The sequence below is a fragment of the Ptychodera flava genome, chromosome 20 (assembly GCF_041260155.1).
Source record: "Ptychodera flava strain L36383 chromosome 20, AS_Pfla_20210202, whole genome shotgun sequence".
NCBI classification, from domain to species: domain Eukaryota; kingdom Metazoa; phylum Hemichordata; class Enteropneusta; family Ptychoderidae; genus Ptychodera; species Ptychodera flava.
In genome coordinates, this window is record NC_091947.1 from 1158282 (window position 1) to 1178817 (window position 20536).

Below are 20536 nucleotides of genomic sequence, written 5' to 3' on the forward strand. Positions count from 1 at the left end.
AGTCACGATTGTACAACTTATGTGATTGCCACAAGAGTTCACAAACACAGATGTTGCCATTTATATTACTGGTTGTGTTGACAAATCTCTGGTAGTTTGAAAGCCTGCATCTCCGTTCTTCGGTTTCGATTATCACAAAAGTGCACTTGTGTCGGATTACCGATTTTTGATAACCATTGACATGCATATTCACTGGCAATCTTCGTTTCCATGACCATCAAATAATCGCATATTTTCGTGTCGAGTTAATTTTGATTCATAATTATAGAAGTGTCATATTGCTTTCGTTTAGGTAGTACTTGACTCGACTCGGATGAGAAGAAACTTAAGGCTATCACATTACACCTTTGACAATGTTGACAGCAGTCTTTCATCAGATCATCAGATATTTTCCACATTCTGTGACATGAGGAATGCAGCTCGTCTTGCTGGTGACAAGCAACGTTTGCCAGCGAAATGCAATATTAGCAATCGATATGCCTTGAATTGCCAATGAGCAAAAAGATAATGGTAACATGTTATATTTTGAGTGGAACAGGGGCATTTATGATGGCCACGCCGCAAACTAACGACACGTTACATATCACGGTAAGATGCGCTGTATTTATTCAAGACGCAGTTGTGTGATTGCTAAAGATGGCTGACACACTGACAACACGGGTAAAGTAAAGAACAAGCATTTCAGATTTATTCTGAGTGGAGTTAGATCAAAGATTAATCTTTTGCATTTTTTGTAATGTCTCTATTGTTGACTTTATCCCTTTTAATCTTCTCCTTACTGTACATACTGAAGGCAAAACTTTAGATTAGAGGACGAATCATATATATAAATAAATATATATATATATATATATAATAATTATATATATATATATATATATATATATATATACACATATATATATATATATATATATATAACATATAAACTAGTAAAACTAGAGTATACAGATGTCATCATGGGAATTTAGAATGCCCGATACTAAACGTAAAGCATTAATTATAAATAATGAATATAATATATATATATATATATATATATATATATATATATATATATATATATATACTTATCACTCGACAATATTTATCTACATATCACACATATCTCTATGTAACAAGAACCGTCCAGTAATCGGGAAAAAATGAAACAAATTTAATAGATATAGGCCTAAAACATAGCGGCAAAAAGGAGTTGTGGTTGTAGACTGAAGTATGCAGATCAGGCTACATGTTACACCGATGTTTTCGTTTATCTCAGTTCAGACAGCACTCTACCAAGTGAAAATTTGTATTTGATAACAACCTTATCCCGAAAATAGCTCTACCTATTATCGATCACCAACACAGCCCACAAAAATAGACTCTCTTACATTTGACACAAGTCCAAGCGTTTTTGCATGTTTTACGGAACGCCAATCCAGCCTTCTCTCTGACTCCTAGCTAACGTTGCAGTACTTGGGTTGTTTTGCACATGACTGACCACAGTTAATGGCGGCGTACACAATAAGCCGCCTCACTCAAGCGTCATATTACGTGTCTCCTGCTCTTTTTTATTTAATCACATATAAAAAGAAGGTACAAGCGAGAGATATGGGTCTGAAATCTATACACAGTTACTGGCGTCTAAATCTAGTCGTGGCATAATTGTAGAAACAGTTCACGGCTTATTATATTGTATATATACGAGTAGTGTACATCAAATAGATATGTATATAACACACTATAAATGGGGAAAATAATTTTCTCCGGTTTATCTGACATCCTGATCGTCTCTTAGTAGTACTTGTACTGTATTGTATTGTATTTTTGTATAGTCACAGTATTTTTACATTACTTAATTGTTGCCTGAAGCAAGAAAGTTTCATATTAGTTTATTTGACGGTACAGTACATGTAAATAAACAGCAAAAGCCGCATGCGCAGTGCGTGATTATGGTCCACGGATACTGTTAGATTTTGCAGGTCTTGGAGACGTGAAAATTTGTGTATCTGCTTCAGAAACGCCAGGAAATTTGAAGTTGCTGCAGAGAAAATATGACTTGATTCGATATTCATCAAATACCAAAAGTGCCTCAGTCTGAAACCTCACTGTATATGTACAGTTTTCGATTGCTAGACTAGCTTCCCATCGGCAGCTTCACTCCGCAAACAATGTACAATGAAGCTATCGCCATTTTCTCCTCCGAGATTTGAAAGAAATCATTTGACAGGCGGCCTACCCGACACTGAAGACGGCACTAGAATGAGCAAGGTTCAATTTTGCCTGTTGAAAATTCGAAATGTTCCCTAACGTCACTTCATATGCATGCTAGAGGAAAGTTTCACAGTAAGTGTTTTGCCAGCATACAAGTTTTCTCTGGCCCGTAACTTAAACGTTAAATATTAAAATTGTAATAACCCATGCAAACCAAATTTGAGATTCGCAAACCAGATTTCTTGGCAAATATTCGACGCGATATGATCGCAGTTGCAACATGTTTCCCAGCGATTGTTATCATTTACCGGAGATATTCATTGAGAAAGCGTGCATTTCACAAAAACATGCAAAAATTAGGTCATTTTTGTCTCTTCTGTCATCTTTACATGCGGAAAATAATATGCCAGGCTAATCCAGTACCAACTGAAAATATCAGCGCGGTTTTCAAGATATTAAGGTACTCTTCCCAATTTCTCCTTATCAACGTATCGTACTTTGACCGAAGGTATCGTGCGGGGAAGACCGAAATCTGTTCAGTATTTGATCGATGAGAATGAAAACCTAACGTGCATGCCAATGAACCACGGTAAGCAAAGAAGTGTCATCAACTATACAGGGAAAAATTACAGAAACATGCTCGATTATCTGCACTCGTGACAAGAGAGATAGAAACACGCCGTGTCTCCATGACAATCTTTTACCCGTAAATAACGTATTTTCATCGTCTGTGCAAATACGTGTTTGTGGTGGATATATCGTAAGCACTTCGAGAATTTTAGAATCTTTTTCATAGATATTAGCATTTTCTTATCCATTTTCTAATCTACGAAAGCGCAATTTTGGAAATTCAAAGTCACCGCAAGCTGAGAAGAAGGCCTTAGAGTTTGTCAAGATCATATTTCAAGGACATCTATCCATTGGTTTTTGGTTTGAAATCAATTTCAGTCTGTTGAGAAATCGTCATGTCTCCATAGCAACATGTTTTCATCTGTTCTGTTGTGGATGCAAACAGATCTTTAAATATCTTAAATGTTAATTTTGTACCTTGATTCCATTGAATAGAATACTACATCGTCTTGTGCGTGATTATTCAAATCAATTTTCTTAGGTTTCTGAGATGTATCATTTTAACACTCGTTGTGCCAGCAATGCTAATTTATATGTTCCTACGTTTAAGACAGCAGCTGGACAGAGATCGTTTGCGTATCGTGCAGCGAACATTTGGAAAGCCTTTCTCAATTCAAGGCTCATTTCCGTAGTTTTCTACACACTTAATTTATAAATGAAGGCTCTTCACTGGACTAGAGTTCTTTACTGTGCAGACTTACGAGACTTGTCATATATTCTTACTGTATTGGTACTATTTTTGTAATTATTTAATTATTTTCTTCCTGTATTTTGAGGGCTCTGGTGTAAATTACAATTCACTTGTAACTCAGACTACCCTCTGAAATAAAGTATAACAACAACAACAACAACAACAACAACAACAACTACAACAAAAACAACAACAATAATAATTATATAATAATAACAATAATAACAGTAATAATTAATATAAGTATTATATAGAAAAAACGATATCGATTTCACTGCCCCATGTTTCCATGGTAACCATTTTAGGGGTTGAAAATTTCAGTTTTTCTAATATCCCATGAAAAGTTACCTTGATTGATATAAAAATAATATAGTGGGGGAGTTTGGGTCAGAGAACACAAAAACCTGACTTATTTTAATGTTTCAAGTTGCCATAGTAACTATTTTGGGATTGAAAATGTTACTTTTTCCCTAGTTCCTATTAAAGAATTATTGATTGATGTAAAAATTTTTAATAAGGGTTTTTCTGGTGAGCACACCAAAAAAAAATCACACTCATTTTTAATGTGAGATGTTTCCATGGCAACCATTTCAGGAGTTAGAATTACCAATTTTTCAAAGATTCCACCTAAAATCCAGTAATCAACAGAATGTGTTATATCAAAGGGATATTTTGGGTTAGAAAGACCAAATATCCAGTGTAAAAATCCAGTAATCAACAGAAATATTATACCAAAGAGAGAGAGAGAGAGAGAGAGAGAGAGAGAGAGAGAGAGAGAGAGAGAGAGAGAGAGATTGTTAATATATATTGGAAATCTTTTTCATAGTCGTGACTTTTGATGGAAGAAAACTAAAAACAAAATTAAATTGAACCGATTGAACGTGTATCCATAAAGTTCGCTCAAAAGTTAAACGTCTAGGCCTGCTGGTATCGCTTATTAGTGTCACTTTTCCGACAAGCATTTAAAGCCCTCACTCAATTATCAGATTTATCTAATAAAAATTATTTACTTGATAAAATATTCAATGGAAAACAAAAGAATTGCAAACTGCTAATGGGCTGTTGACACATTCGCTAATGCGAGAACCAGGGATTGAGAAGGGCGCCTTTAATTACCCCTTGGCTTAATGATATCCCCCTCTCTCCGTATAATTCTGCGCTGCAACGTACAACAATTGGAAGTCACCCCTATTGACAAAATTAAAATAAACAACACCTCTTTTTCAGAATTCCCACATTGCTTAAATGAACTGTTTTTAGATTTCTATATAATACTTATAGCCCCCTAAACTTGTAATAATAATAATAATAATAATAATAATAATAATAATAATAATTGGGTTTGTGATTAAGTAGTGTAGCGAAAATAGTGTTATATTAGAGTATCTTCATTTCATAAATATGTATGTATGTATGTATTTATGTATGTACGTATGTATGTGTGTGTGTGTATGTATGAACTATGTGCGCAGTTTAACCTAATTTAAAAGATGTAGAAATAACTTACAGACGTTGATTCTGATCGAGATAGCACATATAGAGAGTGTCTTATTGGCTTTGGTAATAAAGATAACGGTTGAAAGTAAATATCCTAATGGTCTATACTAATGTTAGGTACGTATAAGGAGGAAAGACGAGTAGTTCTACATAGTTTGTAATGTCCTGTGACATAATCATTACATCATTGAGAAATATTAAAGTTGGTCGCAATAAAACGAAATCTATGGGACATAATGATATCATATTGTAATGACTTCGACACCTATTTTGTATTCACACTTGGAAGCTTTATTCATTTATTTCCCTAATATGCATCTGTGCTTTTGTGATTGTATAAGGCCATCACATGATAAGCCAAAGTTTGCGTTCACTGAACGTGTCATACAATTTAATACAATGCAATGTAACTTGATGAATATGCATTAAACAGATGAATCGTCCTCAAGTCTTTTTCAATATTTTTATGGCAAGTTTTCCAGCATCTGATCCTGATTAGGAAATGCATCGCGTTAAATGAGATAGCTGTTGGGAGAAACAACCTGATTAATTCATATTGGTTGTGTGTGAGGGGCACGCCCTTCATTATTAAACATTCAATGAATGTGTCTACAATCTGTGGTCTCGTAGGGATCAAAGCATATTTCTTTTCACCACTGTAAACGATTAAACAGCGTGAAATTAAAGGAAAGAATGTAATTGATTGGAAGGAGTATGAAGCTTCCATGGTTTGATATAATCATAAATTGGCACCAGCTGGAAGGCTGGCGGGAGAAGAGCTCGTCAGATGGTTACATCAAATAATCAGAAACAATTATTTCACGATGTACACATCTCAGTCCTCGTCAACCCAATTATTGCACATACATGTGCACATTGTTACTGAGAAAACTCAATTCTCAACAAGTTTCACATAATTTTACCAAGGTTAACGTCCTCAGTATTAACAGAATATCGAAGACGACTTTATCATATAGGGAAGTAGGAACATCCCCAGCTGTTTCCCTATTAAAATGTTGGGACTTCGGTGTTCCAAGTTTTATTGCTCAAGGGATAACAGTTGTATTTAATTTGGAACGTTGACAAACAAAACTTGGTACGAATAGAGATGTGATAATACAAACATTGTCACCGCATTGGCGCGGCATCCACAAAAGACATCAGAAAATTGAACGAAATTTGTACGCTTTCGATATTCTCTTAATACGGAGTTCATTATTAACCTTCTTACATTGCTATGAAAGTATTGAGTTTTCTCCGTAATGACGGTCGTCTGTTTGAAGGCCCTACCAAACATCTATCAAAACCCTTCCTCAGCCGGCCGGCCGTGAATGTTACCGGTCGGTGTCGTCAATAATTAGAAAAGTAAGGGGGATATGCAGAGAGCAAACAGCTCAGCATATTGTTAAACAACTGGCATCGCTGAATCAATCGAGGCCCGAGGTCTATTCCAAATCTCCAAGGATCCATTCAAGACCTAAATTACATGGTAAATGGCCAAAACCTGTCGCCCTGAATCTAATTATCGTATAGAATACTGACAAAGTGTGACCTTGCCTAATGGTATTAACACAGAACAAGTGTGATAAACAGCAGCACTTTGATAAGCGTTACTCAAACATTCGAACTTGACACCGAGGTCTTTAAATGATTTTGGTCTTTTGTGTTTCGACACGGTACCTAATGTTGTCTACTCATCTTGAAAATCTTTTGGCCAATTATGCGCATCAACCTGTAATCGGTTGCGTAAGCGACCGTATACTTGATTTAACATTTTTATGTGGTGCAAACTACGCTTTGCGTACATATGAAAGAGAAAGCTAACTAATGAATGTCTGTCATCGTATATTTCAGGGAATATTTATATCATCAATTACCTTTAAAACTCTTAATTACCTTTGATCATGAAGCCGCCATTATCTGCGTTCTCTCAAAATTAGAATGTTTGCAACAACAGGTACAATAAAACTGACGACATATTTGCTCGCAGCGTGTCTGACTATGAATTTCACTCAATAAGTCCTTTATCTGTATTTACAAAACCGACAGCATCGCGAATACAGGAGATTCGTCTGTCTTGCAAGCCAGCGTACTTGTTCTGTTTGAAGAGGATTTCACACATCGGAACTCTCGGCGAGACTTTGACAAGATGAGTTTCTTCTTTATGAGGCTTTGCAGCATGAACACAAAATGGTTTGTCGAGAGTGTACTGAAGACCATGTCTTTGTTGAAACGTTGGTCATTTACCATGTTTAAAATTCCCAGAGTCTGACGTAAAATCGGATTCTTTGAACCCAACGCGACACTTGAAATGCATTCAGGCGGATAGCGCACTTTAGACTAGCCATTTTTAAAGCATTTCGCTCACAGCGCATTTAAAGCAAATAATGAAATGAAAGACAACAGTTTAGCGAAAACGAACGCGTAGGTTGAAAGTGAACGTAAGGAGACCCATCTTGTGAAACACCACATTGGGGTCAAAGGTTAATTCCTTGAGACAGCAGATACGTGCACTAACAGTTTGAACTTTTGAACTAACCCTCTATGCCAGTCAGCATTATCCTGACAAGGTCTCGTACTTTAAATATCGTTTTCGCCCATGGGTATTTATCAGCATCTTCCACGAGTAGATACACTAAATGTAAGATTCTATTTCAACTCAAACTGCAAGGGTCTGCTCCGCAACCTTTGTTTTAATTTTATACGACAGTCAGCCCCTGGTCGTAAACCTTTACAGTCACGGAATGCTGTTTTCAATTCTGAAAGGCCCTTGTATCCCTGGAATAAGTCACGTCATGCAACTTTCAAAGTTCTCTAGGGTGAGGAGATAAACATATTTTATTGAACGTTTTGAAGATTCAATGAAATAATCAGGGAAGGATATAATATTATGGAAGTCTCCTGATCATTAAGATATCTAGATGAAGCTGAAGAAAGATTTCTAATTCTTCTGCTTTTTATCCCTTATTAAAGTACTGTCTTGCTACGTAAGTGGTTCTTATTTCTAGCAGGTTTGGCACTACTTTGGTTCCGCCATTGGTTGAGTGATCTCAGTCAGATGTGTGCAATGTCAAAGGTGAAAATTAATCAAAGCAAAAGTGCGCTAATGTTTAGAGTATTTAGACTTCGATTTTAATTCAATAATTATACGTAAATGTCTGAGGAAAATGAATAGTATTACCTGGAATCCATTATTAATACACTATGATAAATGTTCTTTTTTGTCACAAACAAATTAAATTGTCGTTAATTTAAAAAGGAAAATTGATTCAAAATTTCCGATTTTCGCCTTAAGCAAAAGCTTTCAACTCAAGCCTTAATTAAAGCGTGAAATCAGCGTCGATTTCGTAAATTAATAGACTATTCAAATCATCATTGAAAATGCATTTGCGTATTGAACTTGGCTCTACCTTTTCGTGATTTAGATAACCCCTGCTAATACTGTAAGAGAATTTCTGATCACGTGGGACTCAGTCAATTCTGTATTCTTTATTTTTGTTGAGATCAACAGTAAATGCCCGTTGTTGTTTGACCTTTGTAGTCACGTTTTTAGACAAAAGCGACCTTCTCTTTCCTTTTTATATCGAGGACTAAATACAATCGAGGACTAAATACAATCTAAAACTCACACATATGGCTTCCAAAGGCATTTCTATGTCTTAAGATTGCAGAATCCCTTGGCAAACCTCGACAAGGTTAGTGCACCTTAAGCGAATACAGATTTTTTCAGACATACTGTTTCTCTTCTTGTCTCTCTGTCTCTGATTTATTTCAACAGCTAGTTTCACTTCATTGCGAAAAATTATTTGTATAACACTTTACAATGATCTCTTTGAAATAATTATGAGCCTCGACTATTTTCTTATTGTCTCCCTGGTCTTAAGTAATACCCTCTATATTTTAAAAACATTTTTGGCTAAACGTAAATAGTATTGACAATTTATCATACTGAACAACCTCTTTAGAGTAACCTGTCTGTTTTTTATGTTTCAGGTTTCTGTACCTCTGGTTGGCAACTTCAGATCTCTAAGTCGTAAGGTAGTAATGGCTATACTATTCTAATCAAGGAACTCTAGGCTTACGTCATTCGGGCTGCAGTCTTCGGTCTTCAGTTGAAATATGGATTCAGAATTTGCCTGACAACGCTATCAATGGATCAATTTTAACCTTTTTCACATTATAGTAAACGCCAACATTTCAAACTAGGAACATGACACTTTTATGTCACTCGTCTGCCGCCCCTGAATGAGTTTTGGGATGTCTTCCCAGGAAACCAAGTATCTGCTACCTTAGGCAAATCGAATTATGTTTGCAGTAACATTGACTGGTCTTGTAGCCACTAACAATACATGACCTCCCATCTTGTACTTGGTTTCACCATTCCGGATATGCAAACGGGCAATGTACTTCCCCACTGAAGAAGTCTTGATCTGGTAGAGTACAGAAAATATCTACATTTGACATTTGAAACCAAAACGTACCAACTGAGCTTAATGACCACATGTAAGTTAAGTCGCTTCATTGTTATGATCATATATGAAATAGATAAGGATTTAAGGTTGATCATGATCAAGATTTAGCGACGACCGTCAAACTGAGTTAAAATTTTGACGCTTTATGACTTGCATCATGTTAAGAAGACAAAGCTGAGTCATTTCTTTTGATTGCTGTTTTTAAGAACTAAGATACCTTACCATGTCGAGTCAGTGAAGCCACTTCTCTTCTTAAACCCATTTACTTTTCAGAGTTGTACTCAATCTTAAATGTTTAACATTCATTGCTCAAAAATAGAACAAATACAGCAAGAAGCTAAAATTGTTATATTCTATGAAAAGCGGACAAAACAAATCACGAGATACCAATATTTGTGCTCGTTTCCTGCATTTTGCCACTCTTCTAAACATCATTAATGCAGTAGCAAAAATTTCTGCAAAAAAGTACGCTCTATTTTAGAGGCTTTTAGCTTCTAGTTGGAGTTTTAGTGACCAGATATAAGCAGCAAACGAGGACAGTGCCTTCTCGAATTGACAGAGACGAATTGTCAGAGAATCATCACCATCAGATGCTACACATCATCAATCACTTAAATCTGCTCATTCTACGCCATGCCGAAACGGAAATTAGTATCTTTTAAAGAACAGTAATTTGATATATAGCACTCAAGACCATCTCTCTCTCTCTCTCTCTCTCTCTCTCTCTCTCTCTCTCTCTCTCTCTCTCTCTCTCTCTCTCTCTCTCTCTCTCTCTCTCGAACGTGGAGTGGTGTGCATATTTCAACGATTAATGTATCCCGTTAATGCAGTCCGGGACTATACCAAGACAATGTCATGTATAAATACATGTCAAATTATTTTTCTACATGATTCAGTGCAACCACTAGGCGTAACTTTGTGTGTGTTTTCTTCCATGCAGCAAATGGTCTGTATTTAAGGTCTTCTGAAAAAACTACATTCATTGCCGGATTGCATCAGACTTGACACAGATACAACACGCCGTGGTACGCTTATGTAAGTCTAATTTGTTTGTCGATACGATCCAGTTTTGCCGACAGGCAGCACGCTATTCATCTCATGTAATGTCTTGAGCCATTACCCAGACATGTTTCAACTTTTACTTGTCACTCTGACATGCAAGTCAATTAGTTGCATAGTAATACCTGATATTGTCTTCCGGCAAATTTGATTTGGCAATTTTCACTTTGGACTGTAATCGACAAGCATGAACCCATTGCGTTCAAACTTCGTACAAAACATGTTTTCCACCTTGCATGTTTTGTGTGGTGCAATCAAGTATAGCCCCTGTGTGATTGTTAAAGTTTTCACATATCGAAAGCTTTACCGTATTTATCCAACATAAGCACAAGTATTATATCGTATGATATTACATTCACTCATCGATTTGTTGTGATGATACAAAACAGAACGGTCGTCAGGTACATGACTATGACACGACCTAAATCGTTCATCGTTTCCTTTTCACGATAATTTTTACATAATTTCTTGTTTAGTCTCGCATATCAAAAGCTGTTATTCAGATATCCTTTCACAAATTTCGTAAAAGTTGACATCGGGTCAGATAACTTTAGGTACCAGGGTTTATTGTCTTTCATTGACGATATACTGTGCTGGACTTGACTTTAAAGAAATATTTGTACATGCAGGCCAAAAAAGTAACTTATGTGCTTTGCGTCCGCAAAGTTTTTAGTTCGTAGGTTTTTAGTATAAAAGCTCTCAAACATTGTAGCAAAAACAACTTAGTTGGCAATGTTCTGTCACAAATCAAGTAAAGACTTTGCTTTGTTTACGCCAAGACCATTTCAAATATTGGACGTTACTCTCTGGAAACATTCCATAAGTTAACTTCTCTTGATACGTACTGACTCGTCTCTCAGAGTGATTAGTCGTTGCAAACGTAAATGTCGATGACAGTATTATGCAAAATTGTCATGTTGATATTTTATTTCGCGTAAAGACTAAACACAGGACCTGATCAACTTTAGTAAATAATCCCTGATGGATCTTACTTTTCATGGACTAGCAAAGGGTGCCATAATAAAACCTAATTCTTCGTCAATGGTACAATTGCCTCGGGGACAGATATTTGGATTCTGAAGTTTTCCCCATAGGCTTTTGGTCTACCACTTGACGGGCCTCATTTTAAAGCTTTTGAAGAAAGAAAAAATTAAACACTCAGTTTTTTCGAAAATTGGAAATGGTATTATCTCTCCTTTGATTTAATACAGGTATAGTGAACATTTTGAATTTCGAACAACGGTAAAGGTTTGGTAATTTGTTTCTCTTGTATCAAATTTTGCACAGTGACTCCTGAGTTTTATTCTTGATCTTGAAAGTTTCATCCAGGAAAGTTTGAGCAAAAGTTTAAATCTTTCGTCACTTTCGAGGTGCATAGAACCTTAAGACAGACAGGGCCCATTGTTACTTTCGTGCACCACTATGTGTACAAAAAACTTTATGTCCAATTAGGCAAGTTAATCTTAATTTTTCAGTTTGTATTGTAACCGTTTATAAGTCTACCTTTCGAAATTACGAGAGGACGAAGAACAGAGAATTACTCAAACAAGTGGCATTTATTATTCTTACGCGGTTATGACGACTAATGATATTGAACAATACAATAATGTAAAAACATTTTATACAAAGTTGTGATCGGATTTTAAATTTGAATATCACCAATAAATTCGAATGTTTCGTATTTCCTCCTCAACAGCATCTCTAGAACTTCACTTGCGCGGTGCTAGAATATTATATTTTTAATATATTGTTTGGCTACGCCAAAACAAATACATGTTAAAAGATGTAACCCATACAAATGAGTAAAAGCGTATCTGTTTGTTTTCCAAGACCTATTCGTCATTCTGATGATGTTTCCAGACAAAAACTATGTACCATGCTGTGCCGTAGGTCGTCAAATCCATAAGTCGCAATTATGGAAGACCTGTTCCATCAATCTCGTTCATGTCGAGAAGTATGCTTGACGCATTCAGTTTTATTTTCCCCATCCATTAAAATAGTTTCTGTATTGTTCAACTGTCTGAAACAGCTTTGCTATTTCTCACGACGTTAATGGAAAGTGCTATACGATAAAATTGCTGCGGTAAGTATGTCATGTTCAGTATGGTGTAATTAAAATCTTTTCTAAACTTAGCTTCACATTATATAGGCTGTGACCTACATTTTGTAATTATCTGTAAGTTGGAATGCTTATTTCCGTTGTTCTCAGCCGTGTCTCTTTCCTTTTTCTTTCATTCAAGTTTTGCAATACCCAGTATTATCCTTTCATAGGTGTTTACCATATTCCGTATGTGTGGTAACTCAAATGCTCAATGATTGCAAATATATCATGATACAGATGAATAACTTTAAAAACATAGCCATTGTGTACTCTGTATACTACATTTCATAAGTTTTAGCAACCGTTTTGCTTTGAACGAGTTCAGTGGTGTGTTACAGACATTGACATGCAGTTGCCCGCGTTAAAACGACGTGAATTGCCGAGCCAAAATTAGTTGTCATAGCTGTCAAAACTTTTAACCCTGATTTTAGTTGTTGCAGTTTTACTTTTAGCAACAACTCGGCGCTTCAGACGATTTAGGCTTTGTTTGCTAACTAGATTATATGTGCAGTGCAAGAACATTATCACAATTAGGTGTCATTTTTGAGTAAAATTATTTCTGCAAATTTGACTCTCTCAGAACACTATAAGCGCCAACATACACAGGTTATTCTGACAAGTTGTGTGAGTCAGTTATGAATTGTGTGAAAGCACTCGTACGCAAGGGGTTATACCTATAGACAGGAGTAAGGCTATAATGGTCGAAAGACCCATCGATAAATAAAGTAGGACACACATTTACATTAACAGGCCCCTGTCCTTGCATGATTAGAAAGGATGATCACAATTGACCCGTGTATAACATTACCTTAATACATGACGGCAACGCCGTCCGCTTGAGCAGATCTCGTCCATGCATCGATAATGGTCACGTGCATTTCAGAATTATGGCCCAGTAGTTACGCCGAGCACAGGACAAATCTCGCCACAGGTTTTCCTGGAAACAAGTCGATGTGAACCGTTATATGACCATGAATAATAAAATCAGCCTCACGATCACATAAGACTAATATTACAAAGCATATGCTACAGCGTATTAAATAATGTGCAGTTAGTTAAGTTGGTAATAGGGTATAGACAATTTCTCTCTTTCAGATGAGACCGTAGATATTTGTATAGTGAGAGGCCGTATTCACTCAGGACCGTAAAGGGTATCAGCGAGATAAGGAAGCTTAAATTCAACACTTGAACATCTAGTCATAGACGGAAGAACCCCCCTCTACGGTCTATGATCTAGTAGACATTGATACGAATCAAGGATACCATTGAAACGCACAATCACAACCATGACTCGCATACTATACTATGGCAATACCTCTTGACGTATCTCTCAGTATCAAGGTCAGTATTAGGGTTACTGAATGAAATGCCTTCAGTGACAGCATCCAGGATTAATACCTGGAAAAATGAGATCTCAGTTAAGATCGCTGTTCATGTAACAGATCGCCAGTCTCTTTGAAAATAAAGTATCGACTCAATGCTTGAGTAGAAGATGCAGTGTACACATAGAGGTTTGCCTTATAAGTTGAGTTAAATACCGACTGAGCTTTCAAGGATACATTTTGCATTACAAAAATCTATAAGGGAACTTAACATCAGTTTTGCAACATTTTCAGGGTTCCTTCAGATGACGATCTGTGAGTCATTTCCGTTCCTTGTAATGTAACACCAAAGGCTGATTTTGTGATCGAGATGCTGAATTGTCCGCCTTTAATGCCGAGAGTAACTGTGCGAAAGTATTACGCAGTCTATAAGGGGGAAATACATCGGTTAATAGCTTGGTTGATTTTTTTCATCAGAAGCCTAAGGAAGCGTGGAATTTTCAAGGACAAGCGCCGTAAGTCTCTCTCCTTTCCAACATTTCGGCTGTACACCATCTCCATGACGCCATGACGCATCGAATGTTCGCCACAGCGCCCGAGGCATGCAACGTGCCGGGATACTTGCGACATAACTACAAAGTTATCATAGTTCCTCTTTATTGTCAAATCAAATGTACACAGACAAAATTGTGGCGCCAGAACGCAGATGGTAAATTAATGAATTTGGGCAATCCATATATGTAATTCGCAACGGATGTGAACTCTAAAGAATGACAGCAACTTGTTATCAAAGCATGAAATGAATGTGATTTGGACTGAAAGGCTTGTACACATGAGACTGAAAGTGACAGAAGACGTGTAAAAGGCACAACAAGGTTACAAGCATGGAATGGTTTGAAAGAAATGGTTTGAAAGAAATTCGTTAAAGTTACTGTGTCACCCAAAACGCAGACGAGATAAATAGTGAAGATTGTAGAGACGTTTATGTTAGGTCCATAGCTGAATGATTATCATAAGTAATTGTATATCTATGAACAATAATATCATCCGTTACACAGTGGATTAAACAGCTTGTATTAGCGGTGTTATTTCCTGAATGAACGGAATTAGTAACTAACTGAGGAAGAATGTGTTTTAACAAGATATTAATGCCATGTAAATCTTTAGAATATATTGAAATATTTGAAATAGCCTTTTATGGCAAGAACATGTCCAGATAAAAGCGCACATTTATCGGCTTCTTAAAGCCGACTTTATTGTTCGTACAACAGATGATACAGCTGAGAACTTTCCAGTCGATAAAAGCTTATGCAGTTGCAGACACAAAACATGTAAAGCGCCATTATTTCAAAGGGTAACTCCAACCTCTATTTTCATGTCACATGATTGCAGAAACGCCAACTCCCTGCTTGTCAACACTGTCGTATTGACATTTTCGATTTCGTAGAATACCTAGTCTCTTATTTTTTATCTTTTCAAGGGCTTTGATATTTACTTTGTTGCTGTGCAAATTGTACAGTAGAGTACTGTTGACGAAAAGTGTTTGCCGGCATATGTTTATACTATGCCCTTCACAAGCATATGTGTTACCGTGCACAATGCATTTGGAAATCACATATGTGAAACACTCCAACTAAGGCGAGGTTGAACCTTGATAGTGTACTTGTGTTTAACCAATTACTTTGATGGAACTTCATTCATTCTTCAAAGTTTAGCGTCAACCGAGCGTAAGAATTTATGTTATAATTTCGAAAACATTGGTGAAGTATTTTCTCTCAACTTAATAAATTCATGGGCCGTGTACTAGAGCGGATCGGGCGACATCCGTCCAGGATAATACAATATTGATACTGCCCATAAGGTTTACCTGCCGTCGCGTTGTTAACATAAATCGCCATGCGACGCGACCGTATTTGTTTGATTGAAATAGAGTGAATTCAGGGTAATCTTTGTTCTTGTAAATGATTTCCATCTATCAAAGTAACTGAAACATGACAACTCAACGCAAATTTGTTCCGTTTTAATTAAGTGTTTGAAAGAGATTTGTCGTCTCTGGCTTGCAACATCTACGAGGCACTTTATCATCATGAATAACTACAGACAGGTTTATGGGGGTATGGCTGAGTATTTGATCAATACATCAAACCTTACGTACCTCTCTGAAATAAATCGAACATTAAGCAATAATGTATGAACATCAAGATAATTATCTGTGATGAGATATCCAAGAATGAAAGCATTGGTCTAGAGGCTGGGTAGCGGCGCTGACGTAATACGTTGTCGCCTGGTGTTACAAGAGAATGAAGTGTGATGAAGTCTGACACTAAGAAATGAGAGATTTCTTCACCTGTTGATGGAAGTAATGACATTGGTATAGCGTCAGTAGTCTGACGATTCAAATGCCGGGACATAATTTTCATGCAGTAAACATTCAATAGTACTTTTCTCAAATCAATTTGTCCACTTTCCACAGAGACAGCAATTGAAAGTTGTGCATTTGGAATATCGTTTAACAGCAAGGGACAGTGAAGCCGGATTATATTCCCATCTTCTTCATATACTTCCAGATTTTAATGCAATCATTACATTTCAAATGTATTTGCACATTAAATTTCACTGTCTCATGGTTATTCTCATGACATGTTATGACATCATGATAAACTAAAACCCATATGCAATGTTTTACCCGTTTTAAACGGTTCGTAGTTCAGGGTATCCAGATGGCTAATGTGCATCATCTCGGAAGCTTTGAGCCTATAGGCTAGCTGAAATTCATTGTTCTTATATAATCATTTTTCATAAAGCCAATGAACTGCAGAATAGCGCTAGTTTCAGACTCTTTAAGTTGCTGTAAATAAATAACAATCTACCGATATGATATGACCTTCCGAGCCGCTGCACATCTGCAGTATTCAGTCTTGCCGAGCGTATATTATATCTGAATGTAAACTACTCGGACTTAATGACCCGTCTGGCTTTGTCACATCCATCGCCCTTTCCAGTTTAATCATGCGGCTTAAAGATGTATAGTTCCTTTTTCCGCCATTGATGATTTCTACGACTGTAACATTTCTTTAGCTGGTCAGTTTTTCGCAGCAACGCTCCAGGTGATGCCATTAATTTTTCATTTTTCATAAAAAAGTAACGTTTTGCAGAAGAAAGCACTGTTTAGATTTTGAACAAAGTCTCTACGTTCGACTGTTAGCAGTATGTTTGTTTGGTAGGCGCCTTCTTTTGTAGGCAGCGTGACCTTATGATTCACGCTCCATATCAGGTGTCTGAACACCGACGTTAAGTTTATCAGTCATCTTCAGTATCTTGCTAAAATCCGATTTATCCTCACAAAAAATCACTGAGCTCTTACAATCAGTGTTGTTTTAAATCTAGTCATGCACTGTGAGATGCTACACCCGAGTTACCGTATGAACAAAATTCACGGATCATAGTCTTCAAAATTCTGTTTCTCAACTCTCGCATCTTTTCACAACGTTACTTGCTTGGAAATAATAACGCATAGATATACAATAATCAACCAGACAATACACTTAATGATTGCAAGAATCGACAAGATTTCCGTACCATGAGTAAAGATACTACACCATCCCGTTCACTATACAAGCATAGCTCTGTTTCCAAGGTAATTTTCAATAACCATTGCTCGCAAAAAATTGAAAATGTACATGAATATATTCAGCTATACCCTCAAAAGGAAGCCTGAACTAGTTTATACATGATATTTACGTGACGCTAGAAAGTTGCTGATATCTGCCATTCATAGATTTCTATACAGTATGATTGAATGGTTAGTTTGTTCAAAGCATATGCTGCAAAGCCTTGGTGCATGTAAATTTTTGTCAGTAAATGTTGAGCCCGACGGAGAAAATGCGATATGTGTCGCTCTACTGGTTTTGTGGCTTTCACTCCCTTGTCTAATCTCAAAGTTCCGTCATTCGTCTGTGAACTCTAGGGATTTTCGATTTCAAATTTAATGCCAATGGTTTTGCCTAGCCCTTTCCAGATCTGGTAATATATCGATCGATCTCCAGATACGTTTTCGACTTTTGGGACCAGACACTGTCGGAACTACTTTATTGCGTGCTTCGTAATCCAGTTGTCTAATACATAATCACAGCTAATGAGGAATGGGAAATTGGGTAATTCTTCAAGGTGTCTCTGATAATAGGTGGTGTTCGTTTTCACGGCATTTAGAATTGCAACCTTGTTGGTCTTGACGCCAGAACCGTCAGTTGTCTGCGTAAGTAGGTACAGTGCCAGGGTGAATTTGCATAACCGTCGAGCCATAAATTTGCACGAGGTCTTCCCCTGAGGAAGTAAGGAGAGAGTACACTTCAAAGCGTAGTAACAAGAGAGATAAACTTGTGTTTTGAATTGAAAGCAAGCCTACTATGACGTCCTTCGTTGTTTTGAATTTCTGCATCCAATGTGATGAATAACCACATATAGATACATACACAATAAGACCAAATTTATTTCGTATTTACAAAATCGCAGAAATAAATACGCCATGTTATTTTGAGCGAATAATGTTCAATCACCATGGTTGTGAATATTTGCAACCATTACTACAACAGTAATGTCATCCATGATCTGTTCCCAGTCGAAATGAATTAAATATCGATGATTTCGTGACGAAATTATTTATACAGAAAAGTGACAGTCTATCTGTAAGACTTTTATGCATTTTGGCATCGAGATGAAACATAGCCAACCTTGCTAGCTAGCGTCTAGTGATCTAGGTACATATTAACGATTTCTGGCAGACGAATACACATTACTGTGTACCGAAGAGTCCTATAGCTGATGACTAAAGTCGTTATAAGCGATGGCAGTGACATCTGCATATAAAATTGATTTACTCGCATCGTGTTCAGTCCATCAATTTATATAAGTTTGGAGAGCTCTTAACGAGAGAGCTAGGAATTAACTATCAGTGAAAACAGAATCTGAGGCGAGGTCGAGAGAATGATACGGAACAAGTTTCATACCGTTACTGGTTTTTTCACAAAATCTTTGTAAAAGGAATCACGTAGCACAGTTGTTTACGTCAAAAAATTGTGTTTCTCATGTTCAACTTGTGTTTCTCATGTTCAACGGTCAAGGACATCAGAGTTTCCTTTCTGTTGACTCGAAACACGTAGTCCCCATTTGTGTTATTTCGATAGTTAGATAGTCAAGGCAAACAAACCTACGGAAATGTATTTTATTTCCTTGTTTATTCACGTACGTATTTCTCGGTCGTGACTGAAAGTTTAACTGTGAGTTGTATCGGAGAATTCGGAAGTGAAGTTGAAACTCAAGATAGACCATGTAGGGAAAGAGATTGTGACATAATTTTGAATTTTGAACTGAAAGACAGAGATTTTCACTGTTATTGGAAAAGTTCGAAGAGACAAATCGATTATCAACATGCAGAACGTATTTGCCTAGATTGGTTTTTGAATTACTAAATCATGGTAATGTGATATTCACCGTACCGAGATCAGTGATTTACTTATCTCATTTCATGGTGAACGTTGCCACGTACGGTATACGGACAGATCTAGTTTATGATGGTGTAGCGCAGTTTTGTGCCGTATGCCAGCTCAGTGCATCGTTATAAAATCGAAAGTATACGGGAACGACTTGTTTTAAGGACATGAAGTACAGGACTGTAACCAGTGAATTTTTACACCAAAGGGTCAACGTTTTGTGCCTAGGTCGTTATTTGTTTCCTTTTTAATAGTATTTCCGTATGTTGATGAAGAATTACGCATGAATTATCCACAGTTGACGAGACTGCCATAAAAGCTACCATGTGCTTTTAAATATCATGAAAACTATCGCAGCTAATCAAGTCTGTAAAAAACTGTTAAATATTCAATTTATTGTAGGAGAGAGTTAGGCCTAATGAACATAAAATAAAAATAGGAAAAAATTACCTCATATAAACTGTGATACATTCCTGTGGGGGCCGTGTATATCTCAAGGCACAATGTCACAGTGTTATGTTGTTTAGTTATAACGCATGAAAATATTCGTTCTGTCCGAAAAATGACGTCATCACTCCTGCTATGATAGAGACAAAGGTTTGCTAACAATGCGGTTGAAACCCGGATATATATGTAATTCAGTATCTCTGCATGTTCATGAAATTCATAAACGATAATAACTGTAAGCCATTATTGACTGGCATTGAGTAATTACAAACTCGAATTGCCTGTCTATACTTTTCATCAAACTATAATTTTACTAAATGGTGATTTAAGGCAAAGTTATTTTCTCGCTGAGGAGGTATATCAATCAATTCCAATGAAGAACTAGCTACTGTTCTCAGTTCACTCTTGAAAAGCGATGGCTTTCACATTTGAATCAGGACCCTCATGTGAAATTCAGCTAGCTCAATCCAAACAAGTTTGAGTTAGAATGATCTTAATCGTTATCACACTAAATAGGCAAGCGGGAAATGTCCATGCTGCCTAAATTATGGCGGAAATTATTTCAGAGTCTTGCGACATTTAGCATGCAAAACACCTCATTTTATTCAAAGACGCTGTACTATAGACCCATT